The sequence below is a fragment of the Camelus dromedarius genome, chromosome 22, assembly GCF_036321535.1.
Source record: "Camelus dromedarius isolate mCamDro1 chromosome 22, mCamDro1.pat, whole genome shotgun sequence".
Classification (NCBI taxonomy): domain Eukaryota; kingdom Metazoa; phylum Chordata; class Mammalia; order Artiodactyla; family Camelidae; genus Camelus; species Camelus dromedarius.
Window position 1 is genome coordinate 25,452,831 of NC_087457.1, and position 25,823 is coordinate 25,478,653.

At 39.0% G+C, this 25,823-nt stretch overlaps 1 protein-coding gene across 34 annotated transcripts in view; it reads left to right on the forward strand.

Annotated features, from left to right (window-relative positions):
- Positions 1–25,823, forward strand: part of SORBS2 (sorbin and SH3 domain containing 2) — a 288,187-nt gene that overhangs the window by 84,969 nt on the left and 177,395 nt on the right. For 8 of the 34 annotated variants that reach the window (XM_064477519.1, XM_064477526.1, XM_064477521.1 and 5 more), the window contains exon 1: positions 17,496–18,068. The exons of 1 other annotated variant lie outside the window; for it this stretch is intronic. The gene's annotated coding sequence lies outside the window, so the exon portion shown is untranslated. Of the gene's footprint in view, positions 1–17,492; positions 18,069–25,823 lie in introns of those variants that run through there. 25 more of the 34 variants (XM_064477537.1, XM_064477536.1, XM_064477534.1 and 22 more) reach the window with 15 other exon arrangements.

The following is a 25,823-nucleotide window of genomic DNA, read 5'->3' on the forward strand; positions in this document are numbered from 1 at the left end:
GAACTTTCAGGAACAAAGGGGACAGTGACCTCCTCATGAAAAGAATGCTGTGAATGAGCTGATCGGTTACTTATCAGCCCTGCTGTTGTAGCCGTGCCAACCAGACATGTCCGCGTTGCTTGGACATGATGTGCAGTGGTAGTTACGCTCAGACAGGAGGGACAAAAATAAAGTCATGACTTCATTTTCCACGGATTAATTCCTTTGTTCTTTGCAATTAGATGTTTTCAGACCATGTATGAAGAAAACGTAATTCCCAAAAATGTTTTAGCTTATACAGTACTTTTAACGCTTTGTAACAGCTAGATAGCCAAGATCTTATAAATATCAAACCTGCTAAACTCTGTTATTGTGAGAAGAAAAAACTTTTCAGAGAGGTAAAGACGAGTTTCAAAAAATATCAAACCTCAGCATTACACTTAATTCAGACTGACGATTAATGATGAAGAGTTTTGCTTTGTTCAGCAATGATTCTCAAGTTAGATTTTGAAAATGGATTACAATAATTATAAGACTGGCTATATTTCTAACCAGAGAACATCAATCATGTGATAATATTTAACATTTATTGAATAGTTAGTGTGTGCTAGACACTAAGTAAGCCTTTTGTAGGAATTATTTCATTTAATCTGTAGCCCTGTTAGTTAGAGGCTATTATTAGTTCCAATTTAGAGATGAGGAAATTGAGGTCTTTCTAACTTCATGGTTCTGCTTATCTTCAGCCCTAGGTAGACACATGGGGAATGCATTTTTTTAAGCATCACTAACACGACAGAGTCTAGTGGAAAGAGTGGAACTTTGGGACTCAAGAGATTTGCATTCTAGTCTAGACTGTAAGCTCCTGGAGGACTCTGACTGGGCTAGCATTCTATGCCAACACCCATCCTAATACCTGTGACATAATAAATAACTTAATCAGCCTTTGAGGATGACTGAACAAGTCAGTGAATGAGCGGGCTGTGAACTCAGTGTCTAACCTTGGCCAAGTGGTTTAACCCCTTTGGGCTCCGCTCCTTGTTTCTTTCATTCCTATTTTATATCTTCCTTGCTTCCAAAGATGATTTCAGGTGTCACAGTAAAAGATACAACTGCATAAGGCCTTTAAAGTAAGGATAAAAGGTCAAGAGTGATGTGCTTTAAGAAGGAAAAACCAGACCCCAAATCAAGGCTAAGAATAGCTGCTTCACTTGAGCGTGGAATTCAGACTGAAAGCTGCTACAGAAAAGGAGCATTTGTTGGCAACCACTCCACCTACCAATTCTTCTGCCACATTTGGACAGAGCATTCTGCTCCCAGAAGAATTCTTGGAGGAAAGAAGAGAAAGGCCCGCAATATCAGATTTGCAATAGCTCGAAAAATAAGGAAGAAGTCTAAGGGGCAGGTTCAAAAGATCAGAAAGCACTAGGTCCCAGCGAATCATGAGTACCAACAGAGCAGCACACGTTAGTCCTGAACAGAATGGTTACTGGAAGCAAGGGAGACCATGAGAGAAAGAATAGAAAAATGTCCTGCCGCCATCACACAAACCCAGTTTAACAAGATCACTAACTGTTCTAGGGAGGTTGTTTGTTTTGGGTTCCGACGTAGCAGTTTGATAAGAAAAGAATCTGAGCCAATGGTGAGAAGGGTAAATAATTAACCATGTTCCTTCGACAAACAGTGGTAATCTGAGCGATTCAGGTTATGCCTCGGAAAAAGAAGAAATCTCATTAGTAGCAGTGAGGCTCCATCCTGAGACGTTTTTCTTTATCCTTTAGATGTCAGCTTCTTTACTTTTACTGCAGAAGCCACTCCCTTTCTTCAACTGGACCAGGTTGCACTTCGGAGATCAAGAGGCCTTTCCTACGCACTGAAGATAGGCCCCAACGTCTTCAGTGTTTGGGGTGATGTTTGTTCAGCTGTGGCTCCTCCCATACTGTTTTCTGTTTGCAGACTCAAAATCAGATACCGGGTAATTCAAAGAGCAATTCAGCAAAAATGTGTTTTATCGCCTCGTAGCCCCTCATACGTGTCCTGCAGTTCCTGCCTCTAGAAGGTTATCCTGCAGATTCATCAAATGGGAAACTTCTGATAGCTTAGTGTCTCGTTCTCGAACTTTCAAACTACGGTCAGAGAGCATGTCGATGGCCAACCAGAATGTGAATATTTTCTCACTATTTTGCTAAGTATTTTTCAATTTGCTACATCTAGGTTAATAATAGTAATCAGAGAAATGGAAATAAGGAAAAAAAATGCGAAGAAGTGAAAAAACTACAACTTGACTTGCAAAATTGCCAGTATAAAATGTATAATCAAGTGATATGCAATTACAATTGTGCCTCTTAAAATTATATCATATATGGGGTTGGAACTCTTGGGAAAATTATAGTGAAAACCTCTGAATTAAAAGATACAGAACAAAAGTGTTAGTTACACATCCCACCCCCTTCTTAGTCCAATTCAGTAAAGTCATTTCAACTGAAGATTTAAATCTGAAAATCAAATTATTTATTTTGATCTTCTTTAGCAATATATCTTTGGTACCACTCAAAAAGTTAGGTGGAGAAATTAGTAAGTATGAATTGTACAAAGCAGATGGATGGAATTAAAATAATCAATGAAAAAATATCTTGACATTCTTTATGAAATAATTTTTTTCACGGATGTTTTATTCCAATACGTAAGTACAGAGTAGTTGTTAACATTTTATAAATAAAGGACTTGTGAGTGAAATCAGGAGTAAAACTTGAAGGAAAACTCACTTCCCTACCTTTTGGTAACTGGGATGCTCAACCTGTGTCTCCTAGTCCTTCAAAGTCAGCTCTTGGTTTGTGTGTCTAGTGGGAGTGAGGATGGAATAGTGATTACTTTTTCTCATTCTCTCTCTCTTTCCCTAAATGTTCAATGTTGTTCTGTCCAATATTTTTTTATTAATTTGTGTATTATAATCACCTTAATAGTACTGAGAAAAAAAATCCCCAAACAAAATTAGGATCCACTGAGATCTAAAATAGTTGGAATGAGAGACAAAATTAAGTTTTACTTAGGGCTATGCTGAGTTCTACAGTAACATTCAAAGAAAGCCAGCTGCATTCATGCAAGGCTAAGAGACAAATGGTTTTAAAACAGAGTTTTATTTAGCAATCGTATCACACTGTTCACACATGGAGCTTAGAGTCTAGTATTTTAATATTAGGCCACAGGAATAGAGGTCCAGTAGCAAGAATGAAGATTGTCCCATCTTTTGCCTGGGTTAGAGAAAACTTAGAGCCATCTTCACAGTTTAAGTAGAGGCCAAGCACACCACCTCAAAGGGTAGAGGCCAAGCATAGGTTTTAAAATTATTAGAAACTGGGGGCAAGTTTTGGGAACTAGGCACACTTAGTTCAAAATGAATTTGTGTATGGAACATATGGAGGATAGATTAAATCTGGTCTGTTGTTCCATAGCAGCAATGGAACCGCTGGTAAAAACCAGGGGAAGGTGAACTCCATTCACATGTGGAGAGATCCCTGCTTGGAAATGTAGGAGCCCTCATCACAGGAGTTAGTCTGCCCAGTAAGGGCTGGCTGGCGTTTGTCAGGGTTCTGAGGAGAGCTCAAGTACAAGGCAGCACTTAAACCAACTGACCTGCAAAGCCCCTTCTCACCCTGAGACTCTATCATTCAATGAAAGAAATGGAGATTGAAGGGCGATCAATGTGGAGACAAGAGATATTCGATATGGAACTGATGGACTGTGTTACGTGTCTGCTTCTTGGACCACGTAGGACCTGATTTTTTGCCATGACTGTGGGTGGACCGCAGTTCCACGACTTTCTAAGGATGCTCTTCAGGTTCAGATATAATTTGCTGCTTAGCTGTTATCAGGGCAGCTCTATCTTTTCTTTCTTTGTCGTGTTATAGAAGAAAAATAAAATGACTGTGCCGCCCAGGATTTCTTTAAGGCCATTTCAAGGCCCACATCATGAGGATGATGACGAGTTTAGTGGATGCTGCAGTCTCTCATGTCTCCCCTTCAGGACCAAATGCCCACCCACCCAGCGCCCAGGAGTGTGTACTGTTGAAGGCTCACAACTGAGTCTCTTTCCAAGTATGGCTTCACCCAAAGTTATGCCATGGAGGCAGCCTGCATGCAGTGAGTGAATGTAGGGACACAAAGGCCCAGACCCCTTATCTTCATTTGGGACAACCTGGAAGTGTTATCTCAGCACCAGAGCTTCCTCTGTCCTCTGTTGAAACTTCACCAGAGTTTCACCTTCTCTCTTTCACTTTTCCTTCTTCCACTCTCTGACAGCTATTATAACCAAGGGCAACCCCCAGCGAACCTCCTGGAGGGGATCCCTTCTTTGACATCTGTTTCTAGAGAACCAACCATACTGATAATGATGGTGATGGTGACAGTGACAGTGATGATGGGGGGGGGGGGGCGGGACACATAGTGGTAGCGATGGAGAAGGAAAATCAACTGCCTTTCATTTGCATGTCCCTTACACTATAAACTAACAAATAAAAGGATTCATTTGATCCTCATAATAACGTGTGAGTGGGCAGGAACCCAAATCTTTCCCAATCTATAAGTAAGGGAACTGAGAAACGTAAAGTCAGTGCTTTGCTCGTGATCATATAATTAGGGATAAATTTTACAGTAAATCTTGTTTATGGTTCTCATTTTAATGTTATTTTATCTAATGATAGTGCCTGGCACTTCTCAGAACTCAGAAAAATATTTGTTGGATAAATTAGTGTGATTTCATTGGCCCTTTATCCTTCCTTTTCTCCCACTGACCCTGCAAATCAGAGGAAAATCATGTGTTAATGGTCTGCTTTTGCAAGACGAACATAATGTCAAATATTCTGAATTATGTTTTCAATATATTTGCTTATACTTAGCAGCTGACATGATGAACTTCTTTTGTTTAGAAAATATGACATACTCAAGAAAGATTTCCATGACATGCTGATACATTGTGCTAGCGCCTGAATTTGTGTTTCTCATGGACCAGTATAACTTGAATAACAGGTATTAATGGTCAATAAGTGTACATACCTCAGGTGGTGAGTGTGCCTGATGAGTCACTTCAAGTAAAAAAAATACTTCTACCATATCCTAGACAGAAAGAAAAACTTTAGAGAAAATTCCCAGAGTGCTGAAGAGCATTTGAGCTCTAAGACCTGTTTGTTTTGACATAAACGCACTGACGTGGCAAATGAATTTACAAGAATTTGAGTCCACATTTGATGAGGTGTCGCTGATTTAAATTTTGCTGACTGAAATGTTGCTCCGCTACTTTGATTTTGCTTGAGTCAAGTTCTTGTTTCAAGAACTTGAATCAAGTCATGCTTTCAGGCTAGCTTGTTTAATCAACTACCGAAAAACTCCCTGTGGTGATCTGGGATATTCCACTTTGTAGGAGTTTTAGGTGAAGATATTCTATAGCAGAGAGAAGAAATCTTGAGCAAGAAGCTATGCACTGCAGCTGACAGAAAATCAAAACCACCATTCTTCTTTCTTCACAGTGGACTTAGACCCAGTGTCTGGACAACCGGAAGCAGAAACTGTTTCATTCATGTCAGAAGCAACTCTAGTTTGATATTCAAGTGATAACTCCTGCTAGGTATTTAAAATTTTGATAATGCTTTCCCCCTTTTCACAGTCCTATGTGCAGTACCCCAAAGCAACGAAAAGAAAGTAATACTTTATTCTAAGATGCAGAAACTATACTGAGAACAATCAAAATGACTTATCCTAGATAAATGGCAAAAACATTGGAAACGTCACCATCCCTTTAGAGTTGATTTCCAGTAATCTGATCCAAGTAGAACCAACAGGAGTCTCTACATTTACAGAAAATTAATTTACAAGTGCTTAAATAAGAAATTTAGTATGGTGGAAAGATTATGTGATTTTCTGACCTTGGAAGTCATGATTTTTCAAAACCTCATTTCTCATCTTTCAAATAAAAACAATTCTGACTTGGCAGGTCGACTATGAGGAATAGATTTAATATTTATGAAACTTGTAGCATAGTGTCTGGCACATGTTAATCTGCTAAATAAATTACACTCACTGACACAGCAGTGGGACCATTACACTCTGCTTTGAAATTACAAAAGATTTTCAGTTCAGTAAAAAACAGAACAAAATGAACAACAACAAAGAGATATTCTCTATGAGCCTAATAATTCTGAGATTTTAGGCCCTTTTGAAAGCTGCAAAAGCTGCTTTAGATTATCAGTGGTCTGAAGCCTGCTAAAAGTACTTGTCCTATAACCAGTGAATGATGGAAAGTCTGGGAGAGTCTGAATTAAGCCACAGTGCCTGCCGTTGGGGATACAATGAAATCATACATGTTTTCTCAGAAATTAATGGCTGAAGAGAGTATGGAAGCCCACCGAGTGATCTCAGAAGCCACGCCTGGGCATCAGATTGCCCACCACCCACAGGGAGGGAGGACGTATTTTGAAGTGAGAGTAGGGGTTGGGAGAATTTTGCTTTGGAAGATTCTTCTGGCAAAAGCAATCAATCTGGAAAATATTTGGTAGGATCTTTTCAATACATCAGATATACACCTTTTCGCTGTTGTAGGCAACTTTAGAATGGTGGATTCAGTCTCTATCCAGTAGAAGAATCGTCTAGTCAGGTCAGTACAGGGAAAAAAGCATTTAAATAAACATTTTGTTTGACATTTGTCCATAAATGCTTGGGAATTCACTCATTTATCAATTCAGTTCAGTAGCGTAGTTCATGCTTTTGCTCTTTGCAGACCCAACTCAGGGTGGAGAGCAACAACTTCTCCCTCAAAAAGAATGATGACCGTAGCACCGAAACTGTGATGGGTTGGATTGTGTTCCCAAAAGACATGTTGAAATCCTAACCTTGAATGAGACCTTTGAAAACAGGGCCTCTGCAGATACAATCAAGTTAAGATGAGATCCTGATGGATTAGGGTGGCCTTACTCCAATGACCGGCGTCCTTAGAAGGAAAGAGGAACTTGGACACCGACGCACGGAAGAAAGATGATTATATGATCGAGGCAGAAGTTGCCACTAACCTTCCACAAGCCAAGGAATACTAAGGACGGGAGCCACCAGAGGCTGGAAGAAAGGCAAGGAAGTCTCCATCCCCGGGGCCTTCAGAGAGGGCGTGGCTCCGCCAACGTCTTGACTTTGGATTTTAAGACAGTAAATTTCTGTTGTTTAAAGCTGCCCCGTTTGTGGTACCTTGTGACAGCAGTCCTAAGGAATGAACACAACCAGCATGACTGTTTTGTTGTGAAATGTGAGGCCCGTGAAACTTAAGCAAGTTGTCCGAGGTCACCAGCTAGTGAGGGCCACTCCTCACCCCCGATGAGGTGTAGCCTGTAGACCCTTCATTTCCGGCTATTTCTCTTCAGTAGCTGAACAAACATTTGAAATCCAATCCCCTGAATTCTCTCCTTGGCCTTTATATCAAGCCACAGACCAAACAGTCTGACTCATTTGTTTAGAAATCTCAGTTCCATAAATATATGACCTCGAAACTGACCGAATAAAAATTGCACATGATGCCTATATTCATTCTGTTCCTCTCTCTTCCTACAATTTATGACTAATGCTTTTTTCCTCCAGTTTCATGTGAACTAAAAAAGCCTCAGAAAACAGGTTCCCATCTTCTCACTGAAAATATCTTTATATTCATCAAAGCTTCCCCTGAGATGATAGCAGTAAAACGCATATCTTTCTTTGATTTTTTTCCGAAAGTCAGTTAATTATTACTATTTTAACAACTGTTTTCTTATAGAAAATGTCAGTTTATTGAAGAATATATAATTAAACACAAGCAAAGAAAACTTATACATAACCCAATCACTCATTATTAAACATGGTTAATGTTGAGTGTAAATGCCCACTGCCTTTCCCCCATGACAATGTATCCCAAATTTTACTTACAAAAGTGGAATTGTGCAGGTGAACATTTTTATGGGTTTATTGTTGTTGCTGTTTACTTAAATATAATATGAACATCTTCTGTGCTATAAATAGGAAAGCTCTGTATTAAAAAGTCAAATAGGGTCTTTTCTCCTGGCATTCTCAGAGCTTTCAAAATGTTCAAGTACACCAGGAAACTAAGAAAAGGATATGGTTTTTAGGGTCTCCCAAACTTTTTTTGGCCTGGGGTGCCCCTTTTGAATAGCCTCTCATAGAACATATTTTGGAAAATATCATACTACATAATGACTTTTAAACACTGAACCTCTCTCGCAGAGTGGAGGCACCTCATCTGTTTCTTCACTTCCCTATTACAGAAATCTATAAACATTATCTTTAATATATTCCCTGCCTACTTTGTTAAATTCCCATCCTATTTCTAAAAGAAAACACCCTATTTCAGTAACTCTAAGATGCACGTTTTCCGCCAGCTGACATACCAGGCAACGATCTGTTCCTGAGCCAGGCGGCAGCCATGACACCCTTGTCATGTGCGTGTACATAGAAACTCACCGAATGTTTTGAAAACAAAAGATGTGCACCTGCTTTAAGCCGAGCTCCTGTGACAATAGCTCTCCTGATGGCACAGAGCATTGCTTCTTAAACTTTGGGCATCTTAGAAGGTTCTGGAATAACAGCAAAGGCTACAGAAGCCCAGGCTTGTTGGAATGAGGCATTGCTTGGACCTCTATTTTTCCAACTTTTCTAAGTGAATCTGAAACGCGCCAAATTTTGAAAACTACTAAATAGATGATAATACTGTGTGCGCTGCGGGGAGAGAGGGGGTCTAATTGCCACTCGGCAGAGGTGAGCGCTGAATGTGAAGGAGTTTAGGAATAGCTGAGCCACTTTCTCTTCTCTCTCTCTCTTTCTTTTTTGTATGCCCAGCGTGACATGATGAAATTTAACCCACCTACATTTAAAAGAGCTCTTCCAAGAAATAATAAAAATTTGAACATAAAACAGAACGTAGTGGTAGAGTTTTATTGGCAAGTGTTTTTTCTTCGTAGTGGAACGTAAAATATTGATATGTCATGACTTCTGGGCCCTTCGTTTCGCTGGCATGTCTTTTGGCACCTAATCTAATACCACACCTAAGGAAGCGGCTCAACAAGTGTCTGATAATAATGAGAAATAAAAACCAATCAAAACGTACCGCCCTGTGAGTTGCTCCATTAAAATGTATTGCCTAAACAAAGGTGTCCCAGAGCTATCTTCCTAAAATACATATGTGATCACATCTGTGTTCTTTTTAGAACCCTATGGTGGCTTCCCATTTCCTGAAAGATAAAGGCCAAAGTCCTTAACCCAGAGAACAAGGTATTTCACAAACGGTCACATGTCTACCTTTTCAGTCTCCTCTCCCCTCATGCCCACCCCAGCCTGTGCTTCAGCTGTGCTCAACCTCTCGGGTTCTACAAACTTCAAATTTACTTTCCTCAGCCTGGAAATCCCGTCTCTGGCAACCCCCTCCTGACCCTTTTGGCCCAGTTCCAGCACAGCTCCTTATAAAGCTCAGGGACTAGTCATTTTCCTCTAGTTCCCTGGGTACAACTGTACTGAAGAGCAAACCACACTGTGAGAGAACTGCTTGGGCCACGTGTGTTTTCCCCCCACTCAGAATGTGAGCTGTAAGTTAGCAACCTGACACCGGAGGAGGTTCTTGGCAAGCAGTACCTGTAAAGGAATGCCTGTTGGATTGAATGGAGAGGTGGCCATGGAGGAAGATACAGTTCACTCGCCACCTCCCCAGCCTGTTCATTCACTCATTCGTTCATACATCATGTCTGCATCTGCCTGCCAGGGGGCTCTGCTAAGCAATGGTAATGGGGTGAAGACGAAACAGAAATGATTCCTGCTCTCATGAAGTTTATAACCCAGCAGAGCAGACAGAATTTAAGTACATAAATGCGCAAGCAAATACAACCACACAATGTGCATAGTCTGTCTGTAACTGGGCTGCCCCAGGGCGCTGTCTGGGCATAGCTTCACTTTCAAAGTCCAGCTATAGAAGCTTCGAAGAAAAAGGTGGCTCTTTCCTGACAGGGCCACCCTGAGCGGAGCCATTGCTGAGGACCCCTGACTGATGTCTGCAGGGACAGTCTGTGGCCAACCCTCTTTCATTCTCCATTTCTTCCCCAATAACAGAACACTCATTATCTGGGCCCTGATGCCCAGCTGAAGGGTGGCATTTCCAAGCCTCACTAGTAGCCAGGAATGGGCAATGGCATATCAGCAGAAGAACTGGGTGGGAGTGGTGGGAAAGCTCTTCTCAAGAGGCCAACTCATAATGCTTCATGTCAATTAAAAAAAAATAAAAGAGGCAACTAAAGCGGGAAATGTACGCCTTTGCCCTCCTTCCCTTCTTGCCTGGAACAGGGACATGATGGCTGGAGTACTAGTAGCCATTCTGGACCATGAGGATGACTTGAGGATAGAAGCCATTTTCTAAACATGGTGGAACAGAGAGAGGAACTGAGTCCGGACGACCATGGGGCCAACATTCTACTAGCCTTGAATTCCTTGTCTCTCACTTCTGAAAGCAACAGAAAAATACACTGTCTAGTTTAAGCACTGTGGTTTGGGTTTTCCCAGGTATGTAGCCAATCCTAATTCTAATAGATACTGTGATAGGACTCTTTCTTGTGTCTTACCAAAAATTGAACAGTAACTTGAGTTTGTTTACAATGTTGAGTTTTTCATGTATTATCTTATTTGATCCTCATAAAGACCCTGCTAGACAGTCAAGGGATATATGCATTTCACCTAATTTATGGAAGAAAACCCACGAAGGCCACTCACATATCTTAGACATGGACTCACGTTACTGTCTTGGCTTATAGACTTTTTTCTAAGCTTTGTCCTCATTAAAACCTCCGTATCTTTCAAGATACAGTTTAGGTATCAGCTCTTAGAAGAGTTTTCTTTATCCCCCCATGTGCCCATAGTAAAGTTGGTTGTGAAATGGTATTTTGTACTCATTTAAACCCATAAGGACTGTTTACAGAGTTAATCTTTGATGTAGATGTAGGCCTTTCCTTTGATGCAGAAAAGGTCCAAAAGGAGAACATTCTGCCCAACTATCAGCTCAAGGTAACTACCTAGCAATTAGCACCTCTGAGCCTGACTTTTGACAGCATGGAAAGTGAATTCTGCTTTGGATAGATTTGATAAAACAACTACTATCCCAGATTAAGGTCCTACCCTGATAAATGGAGCTCCCCTCCAGGATTCTGCAAGCGCGCATTGGTGGGTTACTTTTCCTAGTTGTCTGTGTTGTCACTGGGAGGCTTTTAGCTGTGCACCTACTAAGTCCAGTACACTTTTGTCTCTCTTTTTTAAAAAAATTTTGTTTGTTTGTTTTCAACATTTTTCTCATTTGGTATCTGACACTTGGATTCTAAAACACATACCAAATCACATATTACTCATTGTTCATTTTGATGAATAAATCTCATGGAACAATTATGCCAATTATATCAGAAGTCCTTCTAAAGGGCAAAGGGTGACCCCTCTAATTTTCATTCTGCTGAGATTTGCGCATTTGGCTGCCTCTTCAGAGTTTACAGAGGCTGCCAAGTTTCACCTTGGGCCTCATAATTTGTTTCAGCGGCTCAGGTGAAACCAGCAGCATTTGTTTTAAAATGCTTCTCGCCGGGCATTGTTTGCTGAGGCTGATGTGTTTCGTTACTAATTCAATAATGTGGTGACGGCAGAGCCCGATGATTTTCCTGTGGGGTCGGGCACGGTGCCATGTCCCCCGAGGTCCCTGGGAGCCACTGTTTCCATAGGAAACACTGGTAAGTGGAAAAGGTCCCTTAAGATACACTGTTAATTTGGTCAGAGTGCCTCTCGGAGAACAAAGCGTGGCCCCTTGTAGGAGAGTGAAAGCCACCAACCTCCCCTTTCTAGGTAGCTTTTTAAGCTTATCATCGTGAAGTACACACAATCAAATTCCTTGGGAGCAAGTGCAGCCTTTTCCGGATGGCCAGTGGGATCTCTCACACCGCGGGCTTAGCAAACGCCAAGCGTGCTTTTCTTTAACAGGAAACAAGCCCTGGTTACCAGCGCTGGGGGACTGGGAGGGGCGTGGATGAGTCACTGCAGGTTGACTTTCTTCTTTTGTTTTTGGCTAACACTACAATTTTCCCCCACCTGGTACTGACACATATTAATGTACATTTTCAGATAAAGTCACTCTTGAAAGCTCCCGCAATTAGAAGCATCTGCAAGCCCAGAGCTTGATAAACCTGAGATGTTTAAAACAATGTTGTTATTAGCTAGGCAAGACCAAACTCTCTGGCTTTAAGCCTGGCCAACTCTTCTTTCCGTAGCTACTGTTTCAGTTCCTCGTTCCTCTTAATCTGGAGGGGCTGCAGAGTTTCTAGTGGGTTCTGGTAACTGCTAATGGAATTTACTTCCGCGGTGCACATGCAGTATTTTTGTATTAACAGATTTCACTTTATATATGGCTTTTAAAAACAGTTTTATGTAGCTGGCATTTATAGTCTTATTTGCCCTCTGGTAAGGTTTTGTTCTTCTGTAATCATTTTGTCATTTGTAATTCATTCAGTAAGTGGATTTCCATAAGGCTTTCGCTCTGCTGGGTCTGTTTTGGTTTCAGGTACCTCTGATTTATCAAGGTCATTCTGGATACTTATCAAGGTCAGACTTCCTCAGAGGATGGGAAGGCATTTGATTAATAGCCTGTGAGTCAGTCGGCTTCCCAGCATATATTTCTTGGAGTGTGGAATCTTAGAAATAAACCCAATTTGCTCTGCAGAGGTACTCCCAGCCTCTTTCTAATCCTGTCCAAGGTAGTTGTCACACTTCCCATCTTGGTCCCAGTTAGCAGCACATTTTCCATGTTATTGCTAACGTAACGAATTATGCAAGATTTAGAAAGATCTCTGGCATATCTATGTGTTCTTAGGACTTAGCAAACTCAGTCTAAGCTTTATAACAACCTGTACTGCCCCATTAAACAAATCACGCTGGAGTTCTGTCTCCAAGTTATACAAAGAGCTCCTTTGTCATACGGGGGACTAGAGCCCTTGCAGGACAGTCACCCAGCAGTGGAGGCTGAGGGACAGGGTGACTGGAGAACATATTGCTTCAATCAACAGTGACCTTGTTGAATTTTTACAGCAGGGAAGAACCAGATTAAGAAGGATTTCCATGTGGGAACCAAGGGATAAGTGGCTTATATCAGGACCAGGGAAGCAGTAAATGTAAGGAAATAACAAACTTCTTTAAAGAAAGTGCAAAAATGTTTCGGATACTCTCTACCCAAGTAGCCTCTTCACAGTATTAATCACCATCATCCCAGCTAGTCCATAACCTGTCAACTTCAGTTTTAACTTCGACAAACAGGCCTTTATCAAGTAATCTTACCTTAAATCTGTGTTTGTTTTGAACACTACTTTATTCTCATTTTATTTCACTTTTTTAAACTTTTTATCTTGAAAACAAAGAACTCCAAAGTTACAAAAAGTGGAAAGAGTAATAAAATAAACTGGAGGAATACTACTCAGTCATAAAAAGAATGAAATAATGCCATCTGCAGAAACACGGATGCACTTAGAGATTTCCACACAAAGTGAAGTAAGTCAGAGAAAGACAAAGATGGTATGTCACCTACATGTGGCATCTAAAAATATACATATGAGCTTATTTACAAAACAGAAAGAGATTCACAGACAAGGAAAACAAGCTTATGGTTACCAAAGGGGAAAGGTAGGGGGAGGGATAAATTAGGAGTTTGGGATTAGCAGATACTAACTACTATATATACAACAGATAAAAAACAAGGTCCTACTGTACAGCACAGGGAACTATATTTAATATCTTGTAATAACCTATAATGAAAAAGACTATATATGTATAACTGAGTCACTATGCTACACAGCAGAAACTAATACAACATTGTAAATCAACTATACTTCAATAAAAAAATCCCTCATTGAAGACTCACCAGGTGTTAGTATTTTGCCATATCTGTGTTATCCTTTGATAGACAGATATAGTTGTATATAGATTTATATAGGTATAAATCTATCTTCTATTGTTATAAGACCTAAATTATACCATTTTACACACACATGAGACAAATGCATTATTATGCATTATTATTCTTTCTGCTGAATCATTTGAAAGTAAGTTCCAGAGCCCACGACCCTTTACCCTAAATACTTCAACGTGTGTTTCCTAAGAATAAGAACACACATTTAAGAAACCATAATATAATATAAAATGGAGACAACACTGTTACATAACATACAGTCCATATTCAAAGCACCACTGTGTCCACAGTGGACTTCAAGGCATCCTTTTTCCTGATGCAGGGTCCAGCCCAGGATCACATGCTGCTTTCAGTTTGTCTCTTGAGTCTCCTTCTTTCATCTGCATCAGTTCCTCAGCCCTTTTTTTTTTTTTTTTTTCATTTTTAAGGGACATTTACTGTTTTCTCCTAATTTTACAAGCAATACATGTGCACTGCAGACAACAGTTCCCCAGCCTTTCTTTTTCTTTCCTGATACTTGCAATGTGTAAAATACACACGTTAGGGAGATACGATTTATACGATCTTAGGTTTTGTTTTAGAAAATCATTCTTCACTTTACAGTGTGGTGGTATAAACTTTCATACTGAAAGAAAATTTCTGAACAGGGATTTTTACCCACATTCTGCACAATAAAAACCAAAACAATTAGCAGCAAATTACTGGTTTTCCTTTATCTATCAATGGATAACTTAGTAACTTTTAATTATGTAACAAATTTAATTGTGATATTTAAATCTACAAAAATTTTGAAAATACTTTTCATAGCCATTTTGTTTAAAATTCTACACTAAGACAACAAGCCTCAATAGAGAAAACAGACCAGAGCTATGAACAGGGTATTTGCAGAGGAGATAACCCAAAAGGCCATTGAACATGAAGAGAGATTCAATTTCGTCAGTAATTAGAGACATGCACATTAAGACAGTAAAGAGCTACTACTTTGCACCTATTGTATTGGCAAAAATTTGAAAACCATATAATGCCAAGTGTCCCCACCAGAGCCAACCAGACCAAAGACTGGAACCTGACATTGGGCAGTCCCAGTACACACAACTGCTGGCAACTTACGAGGGGTTTCATCTGGCTCAGCAAGATGAGTGGGGATAATCACATTTGTTTCTTGGGAATTTGTATTTAGCAACAAACAAGTTCGAAGGGAGAATAAAAGTCAGATAAACAGAGGTGGAGCAGAGCTAGAGGGCCAGAGCCACACTGCCGGGCTAGAGCAGCCGGCGGACGAGGGGAGAGGCTCAGGATGGGTGAGGACGCCTGAGCACGCAAAGAGCACAGCCCCCTGCATGGAGTGATTTATGACGATTAACAGAGATGCCGTGAGGGACACTGTGGGAGCAAAAAGATTAGTCTCAGTTCCTGCCAGCTTCCCAGTTCCTAATCCTGTGCAGCTCTGGGTGTTTTCCTGTTCTCTTCTTTAGCGGAGTAGAGTTGGGGTGGGGGGTACTGGGGCAAGAAGATAGAAGATAAAAGAAGACCTTCAAAATTCCAAAGGAAAATGACCTCAAAGATTCTTAAATCTAGCCAATCAATCACGTCTGAGGGTAGAATAAAGATATTTTCAGACATACAACAAAAAACCACCCCCAAACACCAGATGAACTTAGGATGTTTCTTGATAACTTTTTTAAAATGCCAACATTTAATCAAAATCACTTAAATTCTTCTGAGTTGTAGAAAGTCAGAAAATGTGTGGTATTGAAAAGATGAATGAAAACACAGACTTCACACTCTCCAGTCACTCAGCACCTGTTCAGACAGTGTTTTAAGTCCTCGTTCAAAATGTATTGAGAAATTAGAATATTCCAAGCATGGAAGACAAATGAGACATGGACCAGGTAGGCTTTCAGGGAGCTGACAGAGCAGTATAGGAGTCAGACCACAGGGCATGACAAAGTGTGTCATAGCAGAGGCAGAGCCCCGGGACACTGGAGGCACAGAGCAGGCCACTGCTGACTGCCTGGGACGGTCATTAGTGAGGTGGTCTACGTGAGCCAGGGTGGAAGGCAGGTTGGGATGGAGGCAAAACGTGCTAGAGGCATGGGATCTGACTGAGATGCTTTTAGGTAGCAGGAACACCTGCAAGGCAAGGAAGCAAGGAATGGGATGTCATTCAAAATTGCCGAAACACGGGGAGTGAAGACTAGAATATGAGGCTGAAGTTGAAGGCAGGGGCAAGTTTAGGAGTAGCAAACTCAAACTAACTGAAGGGATGGTCACTTAAACCAGAGCGGGCTTAAAACAATAGGAAGTGGTACCACACGGGAAAGGCTCACCCTCTTCTCCTCAGCAGATATGCTAACCTGAGCAGGCTTGAACCAACCAAATGTGAATCTGACCGGAGAGAGGAGGAAAGTGGGGTCCCCAAATCTGCACCCATAGGATTCTGATGCATATAAAGGTCGGGGAATTGCTACCGAAGGCAGGAGTCCTAATGTGGGTAGGGAAATGCAGTATTTACAAAAGGGTTGATTTAATGACTACCAGCAAAGGAAGCATCTTTGTTTACAAGTCCAACATATTTAATACAACAATTTCAATCAAGTTACTAGAAACAAAACTAAACGGGATGGTGTCTGGGAAATATATCAAATAGAATGACTGGTGACAGGATTAAAAGGTGAGGATTTTGCAGAAAGTATGAATGGTTAATGGGGTATATTATGGGAAATTCCCTGGAAAGGTGAAATTTTTAAGGAAGGGTAGGATGTGACCCATCTAACTGAGAAAGTAAAATTATTCCTGGTTTGAAGGTGATTTTTAAAGCAAAGGACTTCTAATTTGGTTTGGACTTTTTAAAGTATTTTAATATTACAAATAAATTGTAATTGAGTTAAAGACTCATTTTCTGCAGTAGGAAACAATAGGGATCTTTAACATTTCATTTTAAATTCTGCAATACATAAAAAGTGTATTAAAATAATTAAATACATGGAATCCATAGGTAACATCTTATTAAAATATCCTATATGATTTGGTTATTTTGGCCACATATAATGAGTCATAGGGCTTTGTTTTAGTTAAGTGGCCATAAGAGTATCATTGAAAAACAGAAAGCATGACTGCCCACGTTTGCCGGTCTCCTCGATGCGCACCCTGTGACGTGAAGGTACCACCTGTTCTGACAATGGTTCCAGTTACTGTCTCTACAGTGATTTGCATGTTATTAACCTGGATAGACCCGAATCCATCTAGTGAGAAAGGCTTCCCTTTCTCTGTTTCACATGAATCCCTGGCTCGAATAACACAAGTTCCTCCTGAAAGCTAAAAACTCAGAGCACTTGTACTATCGGTGAAATATTTAGAGCGATAACAGGAGCGACCCTCCTCCAAAAACGATGAGTTTGATGAAAAGAAATTAACAAGCCGTGCTGGTGCGCTGCACGTGATCAGCCACGCTTGCGAAGTCTGTCTGTTGGTTGTTGCTATGACTACGAAAAGCCGGTGGAACCCAATGAGCTGTCTGCAGCAGGGCTGGGAGGGCCAGCCATTTTACTTGTGGAAAACAGTGTGGCATATTCTGCTGAGCTTTACCCTGGAAGAAGCATTTTTTAAAAATCTATTGAGGGAAGAGAGAAGTAGTGGGCATGCTGGTATTCAGTTAGCACAGCCAAGCATGCCTGCAAGCTGCCATTTGGACGAGCTGTTGACTGCCTTTCCTGGTAGCTGATTTGAGAACGTGGAATGCAGGGAGATAATGCTGCATATCTGCTATCAGACAGCAGAGAAGGGTTTTGTCTGGGGAAGGCAAGCCTTCCCTGCAATGTAGCTCAGCAGCTCTCTGGCTGCTAACCCTGAAAACTAGTGACCCCAGCGGAGGTGTTTCCATCTGTGCTCCCCGGTCCTGTGCGCGGCTGTTGCATATGAGTGGCAGGTCTGAAGAAGCAGGTGTGTGCTCGGACGGGCACTGGACTGTAACGCAGGCGGACGCTCTCGGGTTTACCTGCTTCCTGTTAACAGATTGTGGCTCAGACAGCATCTGCCCGCACGCTGAGGCAGAGGCTGAGAAGGAGGTCCCTGTGTCTCCACTTGACTGACAGAGGTAAGCTTTTTTGTCCTTTTTAAAGCCCAGCATAACAGTAACTCGGAGCAAAACTTAACCTGAACATTTACATTCATTGTATTCCTTGGTTTGACCAAGGCAACACACACACACACACACACAGACACACTCACACAAACACACAAAATAGTGTCAGACACACAGAGTTGTTTCAGTCAGTTCAGGCTCTAGAAATCATATGATTTTTAAAAATTACAAATGTGCCTTGGGGTTTAAAATAAATAGTTGCTGTTTTAACAAGCCCTCATGGCTTATCCTTCTGGACAGCCTTCATAACCAGCAACCTTTCTCCCTTACAAACAATGGATTCTTTTATGACCTGCACTTTGACATACATTGAGAGAATTACACGGAAAATCAGCGGCTCAAAAATTGTGAAGCATTTAATTTTAAGCCTCAGAAATGATGTTATATTTAACTCCTAACACACCTCTGTATATGCTTAAATTAAGCAATTCCGTTCCCTATATAGGTCATAATAGCCAGTGGATCACGTCCTTGCTTATTCTGAACGCAGATTCTTGGTGTGCTGTTTGATTTAGTTCGGGGTAGTTGTAAAGCAAATAGTGTAGGTATTGGAAGCTGCTCACCCGTCCTTTCCAAATATCATGCATGCCACGCTAGCCCAGAGCACAACACCCTCATTGTGCTCCCTGGCTTGGAATCCAAGGAAAGAAAGGAAGTGAATCGCTGCATTGAGTTCAAGCATAGCTATAGTATGTGTCGGTAAGAATGCTTATATTGCACCATTTTTCTCACAAGCAGATAGGTTTCAGAGATAGAGAGTGAAACCCAAAACACTACACTCCTCCCACAAATGTGCTAATATTTGCAGTGGATGTTTGCTGTCCATCGCTACGTGATAAAAGCACAGACTTTGAATTGCCGTACGAGTTGCCCCTGACTGAGTATTTCTTTAATTTATAGTCTCTTAGGAACAAAATTACATTGTTACTTGGGATTGAAATTGGTCAGTCAAATTGGAAACCCTGGTAAGGAAATGACCGAATAATGATTAAATTCTGTTTCAGCAACATTTCAGCTTTACGTAAATCAATTCTATTGTTGGGCTCCCAGAAACGGCAGATCATTTACAGTGCTATGGAAAATCTTTAAGGAAAAATATTTTGTTGCAAACTTTGACTAAAAGCCTCTATGTGCTAAAGATGGAATCTACCATGAAAAGTAAAATAAATAGTATCTGAGATCTACTTCTAAGAAATATATTTTTATTTGCTAGACTTTTCCTCAAAATGCGGATGACATAGGAGTCACTTTAATTTTAAGTATAATAATATAATTTTCATTGCTACATATGAGCATACATCACCTGTTTCACATATATAGCAAAGTCAATATGCCCTTCGATAAGATAGTTATTGGGAGAGTATTTTTCAAAACTCTGTTCTAAATGTCAGCAACATCCATGGTATAAAAATATTTTAAAAAATCAAGATATAAGCAGTCTTGGTCCAGAAAATCATTTCCACGTTTAATGATAAGAGCTTTAAACAGGAATACATCTATTTATGCATGTGAGACACCGTATAAGATAAAATGGTGAAATGATAGCATTGTACTTCACATAGTTTAACTTGCAAAGGAAAGCTGAATGAACTGACTTAGTGTTGAGTCAAATTCTATAATAAAAATATCAGCCAAGGAAGTGATTCTGTTATAACAGAACGAAAAGTGGAAAAAGTCTCTCTTCGATTTAATTTCTGTCAAAGCTTTGCGCGGCGAAAGGAATTCTCAGAATTAACGCAGTTGAGAAGTCCAGCAGCAAGAAAATAATTTTGTATTCGTTTTTCCTGGGGGAGCTTTTAGAAGAACCAGGTGTGGACATACCTGAGTCTGTGTCCTGATCCTTTTGTCATACCATGTGTGACAGGAAACATAGCCCACGGGAAGAGTGACACATAAACTTTATACCTGTGGGGTTTTTCCCCTACATTAACAACCTTTTAAGGGGATATGCTATAAAAGGTTAGCTTCCGAAATCCACTTCTGCATGGCACATCTACATGGTTATTAACACAACAATATTGAAAACCAGACACAGATATAATCCCTATCTTTCAAGACTCTGCATCTTGGCTTTTATCTATTTATGTACTCTTATTTTCTGCCACTTCCCAACTCACCTGCTAGCAATAGCAAGTACTGTGTAATTTCCAAACACACTGTGCTGAACTTGCAAAAAGCCAGTGACTTCTGTATAGACTTTTTCTCCAAATCTTCCCCACAGCAGCAGCCACTTGCCATGCATCCTTCAAAATGTAGCTAACATGTCTCCCCAGACACTTCCTCACCACCTGCATTGGCTATCGCTGAATCTTATGTCTGTAGCTCTGACTACGGCACCATATCGCATTTGTCTCTCTCACGGGCTTCCGGAGTTTTACTGACCTCTGGACGTACTTTGTCCAGGGTCCAGAACTTGGCATTCAGACATTGTGCTGGTAGCCTCAGACTTCACCATTTTCCTATCAGTTACCGTAAATACAGGCTTGATCTCAAAATAGAGGTTCTATTATCTATTACACTGTCTTTGACTGGAGAAGCTCAAAACATTTAAAAACAGCAATGAGGCTTTAATTTCTCTGATATGAAGTTATAGCTTCAAGATCACAATTTGATAAAAGCTATCAATGTCCTACACTACAACAGAATTTTCAGAAGAAAAATTTTATAACCTATAAGTTAAACAAAAACAGCTTGAAAGATTTAGTATCTAGAAGACGTTATTTTTCTACTATAGCTATTATCAAATTTTCAGGGGAAAATGAGTATATAGTAAGTATCCCCACTGGAAATGTGCTCTACAATCAGGTCATTTAAAACTAATGTTGAATTGATGGTGATTGGTAGTCAATTATAACAAAGTTATGTATGGAACTGTTTTTTGAAGCCAGAAAAAAGTAGAGATCATGAATTAGAAAGAGACCAAATGATTAATATAAAGTCTACAACAGCAGAATTTCTTTTAATTTTTCTAAATAAACCTGAAAGTTTACTGGTAATAACTGGTTACATTATATATGCCCCTATGACTTGAGTTCCTGGGTAACAGAGAGAACAGACTGTTGGATCACTCTCGATACAGATATGTGTTTGGCTGTAGAGACTTCCCCTTCTTTTTTCTATATTAGATGCCATGATTATTATTTTGTAAAGCCTAAATTTTGACAGTATTTTTATGGAAAAATTATCATGATGTTGGAGTCAAAAATAAGAATGTATCAAAAATGACATGATGAATGAATAAACATACAATCCCCACGTCTTTAAGATACCCATCTTGAAAGCAAAAGTTGGAATTAACATAGTATGAATTTGTGTACATAAAATAGCAAAGATTAAAAAATTTTAAATATCCAAGTGTTTGGAATTAGAAAGCAAAATATTTAGGAAACTACGTAAATTCATATTTCTAGACATTTTAACATTGTTTTTCCAGGATTAAATTTTATAATCAAAATAAGATGAACAGTAACTCTTAAGTATCACACTGTCCTTTAAAGGTTTAGTTTGGCCTATCTTCCAGCTGATTTTAATGTATAGCATGCTAATTAAATAATAGCTCAAATTGAAATTGGTTCTATTCATCTTAAAAACTAATTAATCATGTTTATTATTTTAAGTTGTATATGGTAGATTTTAGGAAACATGATTCTACCGTATTTCTGCATACTTTTAAGATTTTCTGTTTTAAGTAAATTATAACATTTTGAAGGCCTAAATTATAAATAACCATGTTTGATATTCAGATGAAGTGAGCGTACTCTTATTGCATTTTATAATGAAATACTGCAGTATATAATTGTATTATATAATTTTCTAAAAGTTCCTCAAGCTAATAATTTAATTATGGACGTCTATTAAATTCTAAATTATCACTGCAAAGAATCACACGGAGATTTTCAAAATCTCTTTACATACATCATTTCTGAAAAAGTTAAGATATATACATTCATCTATAAAGGAACACTTCGATAATTACTGAGTTCTAATATTGACAAATAAGAACCTCATTCCAGTCTAAGCTCACTTAAAGTGATCTTATTTGAATAAATGACAGAAAACCAGCAAAAAGAGGTTTTTATTTTGAGTTCTGGCAACATGATATATTCACATGGAACTATAATACACTTTACCCTAATCTTCAAAACAGAAGTTTTGCCAACTAGGAATTTTAGCCACAAAGCCAGTGGTTTCCTCTTCCCCGTACAGGTCTGATAAGCATAAATGCAACATTAATTCTGCACCTTTAAGAAGCATTATTTGAGCAAAAATCCAGAAAACTTTCACTTTTCCTGACTCTAACCAAAGGTCTCACTTTAAAGGAAATTTTCCTATCTCAAAAAAAAAAAAAAATCTAGCAATATGCTCATTATTTTTCCTGATTTCTTTTTCTACCCATGTTAGAATTTAAGGAAATTTTATTTTTAATTAGAACATTATTTGAAAATTTTAGTGATATTTTGGTTTTCTAATTTGTACTGTTGCCTCCTTTTAAAATTTTTGATTTTTTGTATAACCTAGACATTCAGTTCTTCTAACTTTCCTTTGAGATATTTTCTCAACAGTTGGTGTAAATCACATATCAAAGATACTTTCTTATAATGAATTGTATCCTCTGCTTTAAGTAGCAAAGTTAGTCCAATCAATGTAGAAATAATTCTTCTTTTCAGATTCCTTTTCCTGGTAAATCTTTTCAGGAATGGCTGAACATGAGGGGCAGCATAAACCTCTCAGGCTCCAAACCTTCTGACCTTCTACTCAGTTTGGTATCCTCTGGAGACAAATGTGATTTTAAGGATCAGCCATAAGGAATCCCGAAAAACTGTAGCAAAAAAATAGGCTTCTAACCAAGAGCTACAGCACTTGTTACAAAAATCTTTAAGACCAAGCAGGGAATAGCATCACAAATGGGAAATTTTTAAAATGCGCGCACACACACACACACACACACACACATGCAAATAAGACCTTTAAGGAATAACTGGCCACGTCGGAGGAAATGTATTATTATTAATATTCATTCTGTCCTCCTCGACAAAACTGAAGTCCCTGTACCTACTTTTAGTTGGGGGTAGCCAGCTTCTTCAGAGACGTCTGATCCTCCATGAAGGTGACCATTTGTGGAGACAGCAGCCTCACTGATGGAAAGAAATATGCTTAAGCTTTTGACTGTGTGGGGACTCATCCTCCACCTGTTACACGTCAGCTACTTCTGCCTCTTTGGATCATATTAATGGCAGATCGTAACGCTTTATAAGGCCCTCCACTTTACATTATTAACCAAAAAAATGTAAGAAAGCAACATTTGGTTGCTTGAAAGTGAGCTACATTGCAGGTTATCGAGATTTCTTCACACCTAATGATTTCAATTCTCTGTGCTAAAGTTAACAAAGGAAAAGAGATTAGATAACAGTTTCAGCTGTTCCTGTGCTGTGCCATCCCGGGAACAGTTTGAGCACTTTCTGAAACAAGTACACTTAACCTGTCAGATATATAATTGCAGTACAGTAAATGCTATGTATTATATCCTGTGTGGATAAATAACTTTAAAAACTGCCTCTCAGTATCTAGATTTGGAGATGTATAGAACATAGCATTACTAGGAGTGAAGACAAAAATTTTCCAACCACTTAGCTTTTCTGGGACAGTGTGCATAGACCTCAAGCACTGGCTTGAACCAGTTCAAGTAAAGAGAGATCCTGAGAGTAGCAAGTAGCCAGAGGACAGGAAAGGTACAGGTTGCTTGGGCAGATTTAAAATTACAAGGAAAACTCAGCTTGCTTTAGAATAGTAGCCAGAACATCGTAGGCACGTAGCAAAGTCAATCTACTAAAGATTCAGTTGGTATTTGTTGAATGAATAAATGGCTCACAGTTCTTCCCACGACCCAGTGCTAATGCTAACACACTGATTAGAAGACAGTGCTTGAATTTAAAGACAAAATGGTAATTTACAAGTTTTTCTGATTTTTTTGGAAATCAGAAGTCAGAAGGAGAAAAAGATGAAAATTTTAGAAAACATTATTATTTTTAAAAATAAAATACAGTCTTCCTGGTGAGAAGCACTGTATTTTAACATGATATAAAACAAGAATATAACCAGAAGCTTAGATAAAACTCAAAGGTAGCACATTATTTAGTGAATAATTCAGACACCAAGAAAAATTGATTTCTACTCTTAACTTTCTTAAAACCTCAGGTTACCACCACAGTCATCAAGTAATATGATCAATGCTAAAGAGTTATATTTTTCCTTTTTAAATAAGTGTAAGAGGGAAAAGTTTAAACCTAGAATTACAAAATTTAAGAGGTTTATTTTAGGGCTTTAGAATATAGTTAAACAAAAATTTCTGCATAGAAAAAGGTATCTATCTGCAAGATCTTTCCAAGTTCAAAAGCATAAGAATTGGAAGATCTTCCATAGACAATCAAAATATCTGCTCTGGTTAAACTCAAGAAAACAATAAAAACCTGAATAACAAGATTTCAATAAACTAAAGAAAAAATTACTCAATTTTTTCAATACAAAAGATATTGATAATAATAAAAAATAAAGAAAAAAATTACTCAATTTTTTCAATACAAAAGATATCGATAATAATAAAAAATTTCTCTGTGCTCGCTACTATCCCAAGAGACTTACATATACTTTTGTTATGTTGCCATACAAAGATATTACATAATTATTGACTATTTTCCCCACACCATACATTTCATACTTGTGACTCATTTATTTTGCAACTGGAAGTTTGTACCTCTTAATCTCCCTCACCTATTTCTTTCCTCCCCCCACCTCCTGCCCCTCTGGCAACCACCTGTTTGTCCTCTGTATCTATGACTCTGTTTTTGTTTTGTTACGTTGGTTCGTTTGTTTTGCTTTTTAAGATTCCACAAATAAGTGAAATCATACAGTATTTGTCTTTCTCTGTCTGACTCATTTCACCTAGCATAATACTCTCTAGGTCCATCCACCTTGTCACAAATGGCAAGATTTCATTTCTTTTTTATGGCTGAGTAAAATTTTGTGCATGCGTGCGTGCGTGCGTGTGTGTGTGTGTGTGTGTGTGTGTCTTCTTTTCATACCCTGGCTATTGTATATAAAGCATAATCCATGCTAGTTACTATCCCAATAGCTTTACCTGTATTGACATTTAATGAAGGATCTGGAAAATCACAAAACTTCTAGAAGTATTTTTAACTGGGATTTTCCAGAAGGATTACATGTGGTCTTAAATTAGTTCCTGAAGAGGGACTGAGTGAACAGCACATTTAGTTGCTCCCTCTTAGATACTCTCATACCATTTTGTAAATTATATTATTTTTTATCTCATGTTAATGAGGTTTTCCTGTGTGTCTAATATGAAAGTCAACTCTATGAGAGAGCAATAATATTTACTTCTGTTTCACCCCATCATCTTGTCATGGGAATGGCCAACAGTAGATGAGCTGGATGGTTAACCCAAGTAGGCTATTGAATCAAATGTCAACAAACAAAACTGACACCGAGGAAAAGAATGAGGTCAAGGTAATAAAAACTGTATGTGATGCCATGTAATCATCATGAGAAAATTAATTTGTCCACATATCCTTAAATGTTATTTGGTTTTGTTATAGTTTTAGTCTCTGTTTTTGGTTAGTACGCTTTTCATGTAAAACACTAAGCTAAACGTCAGAGCTAAATCCTTTTTAAGACATCAGACCTCCTCAACTG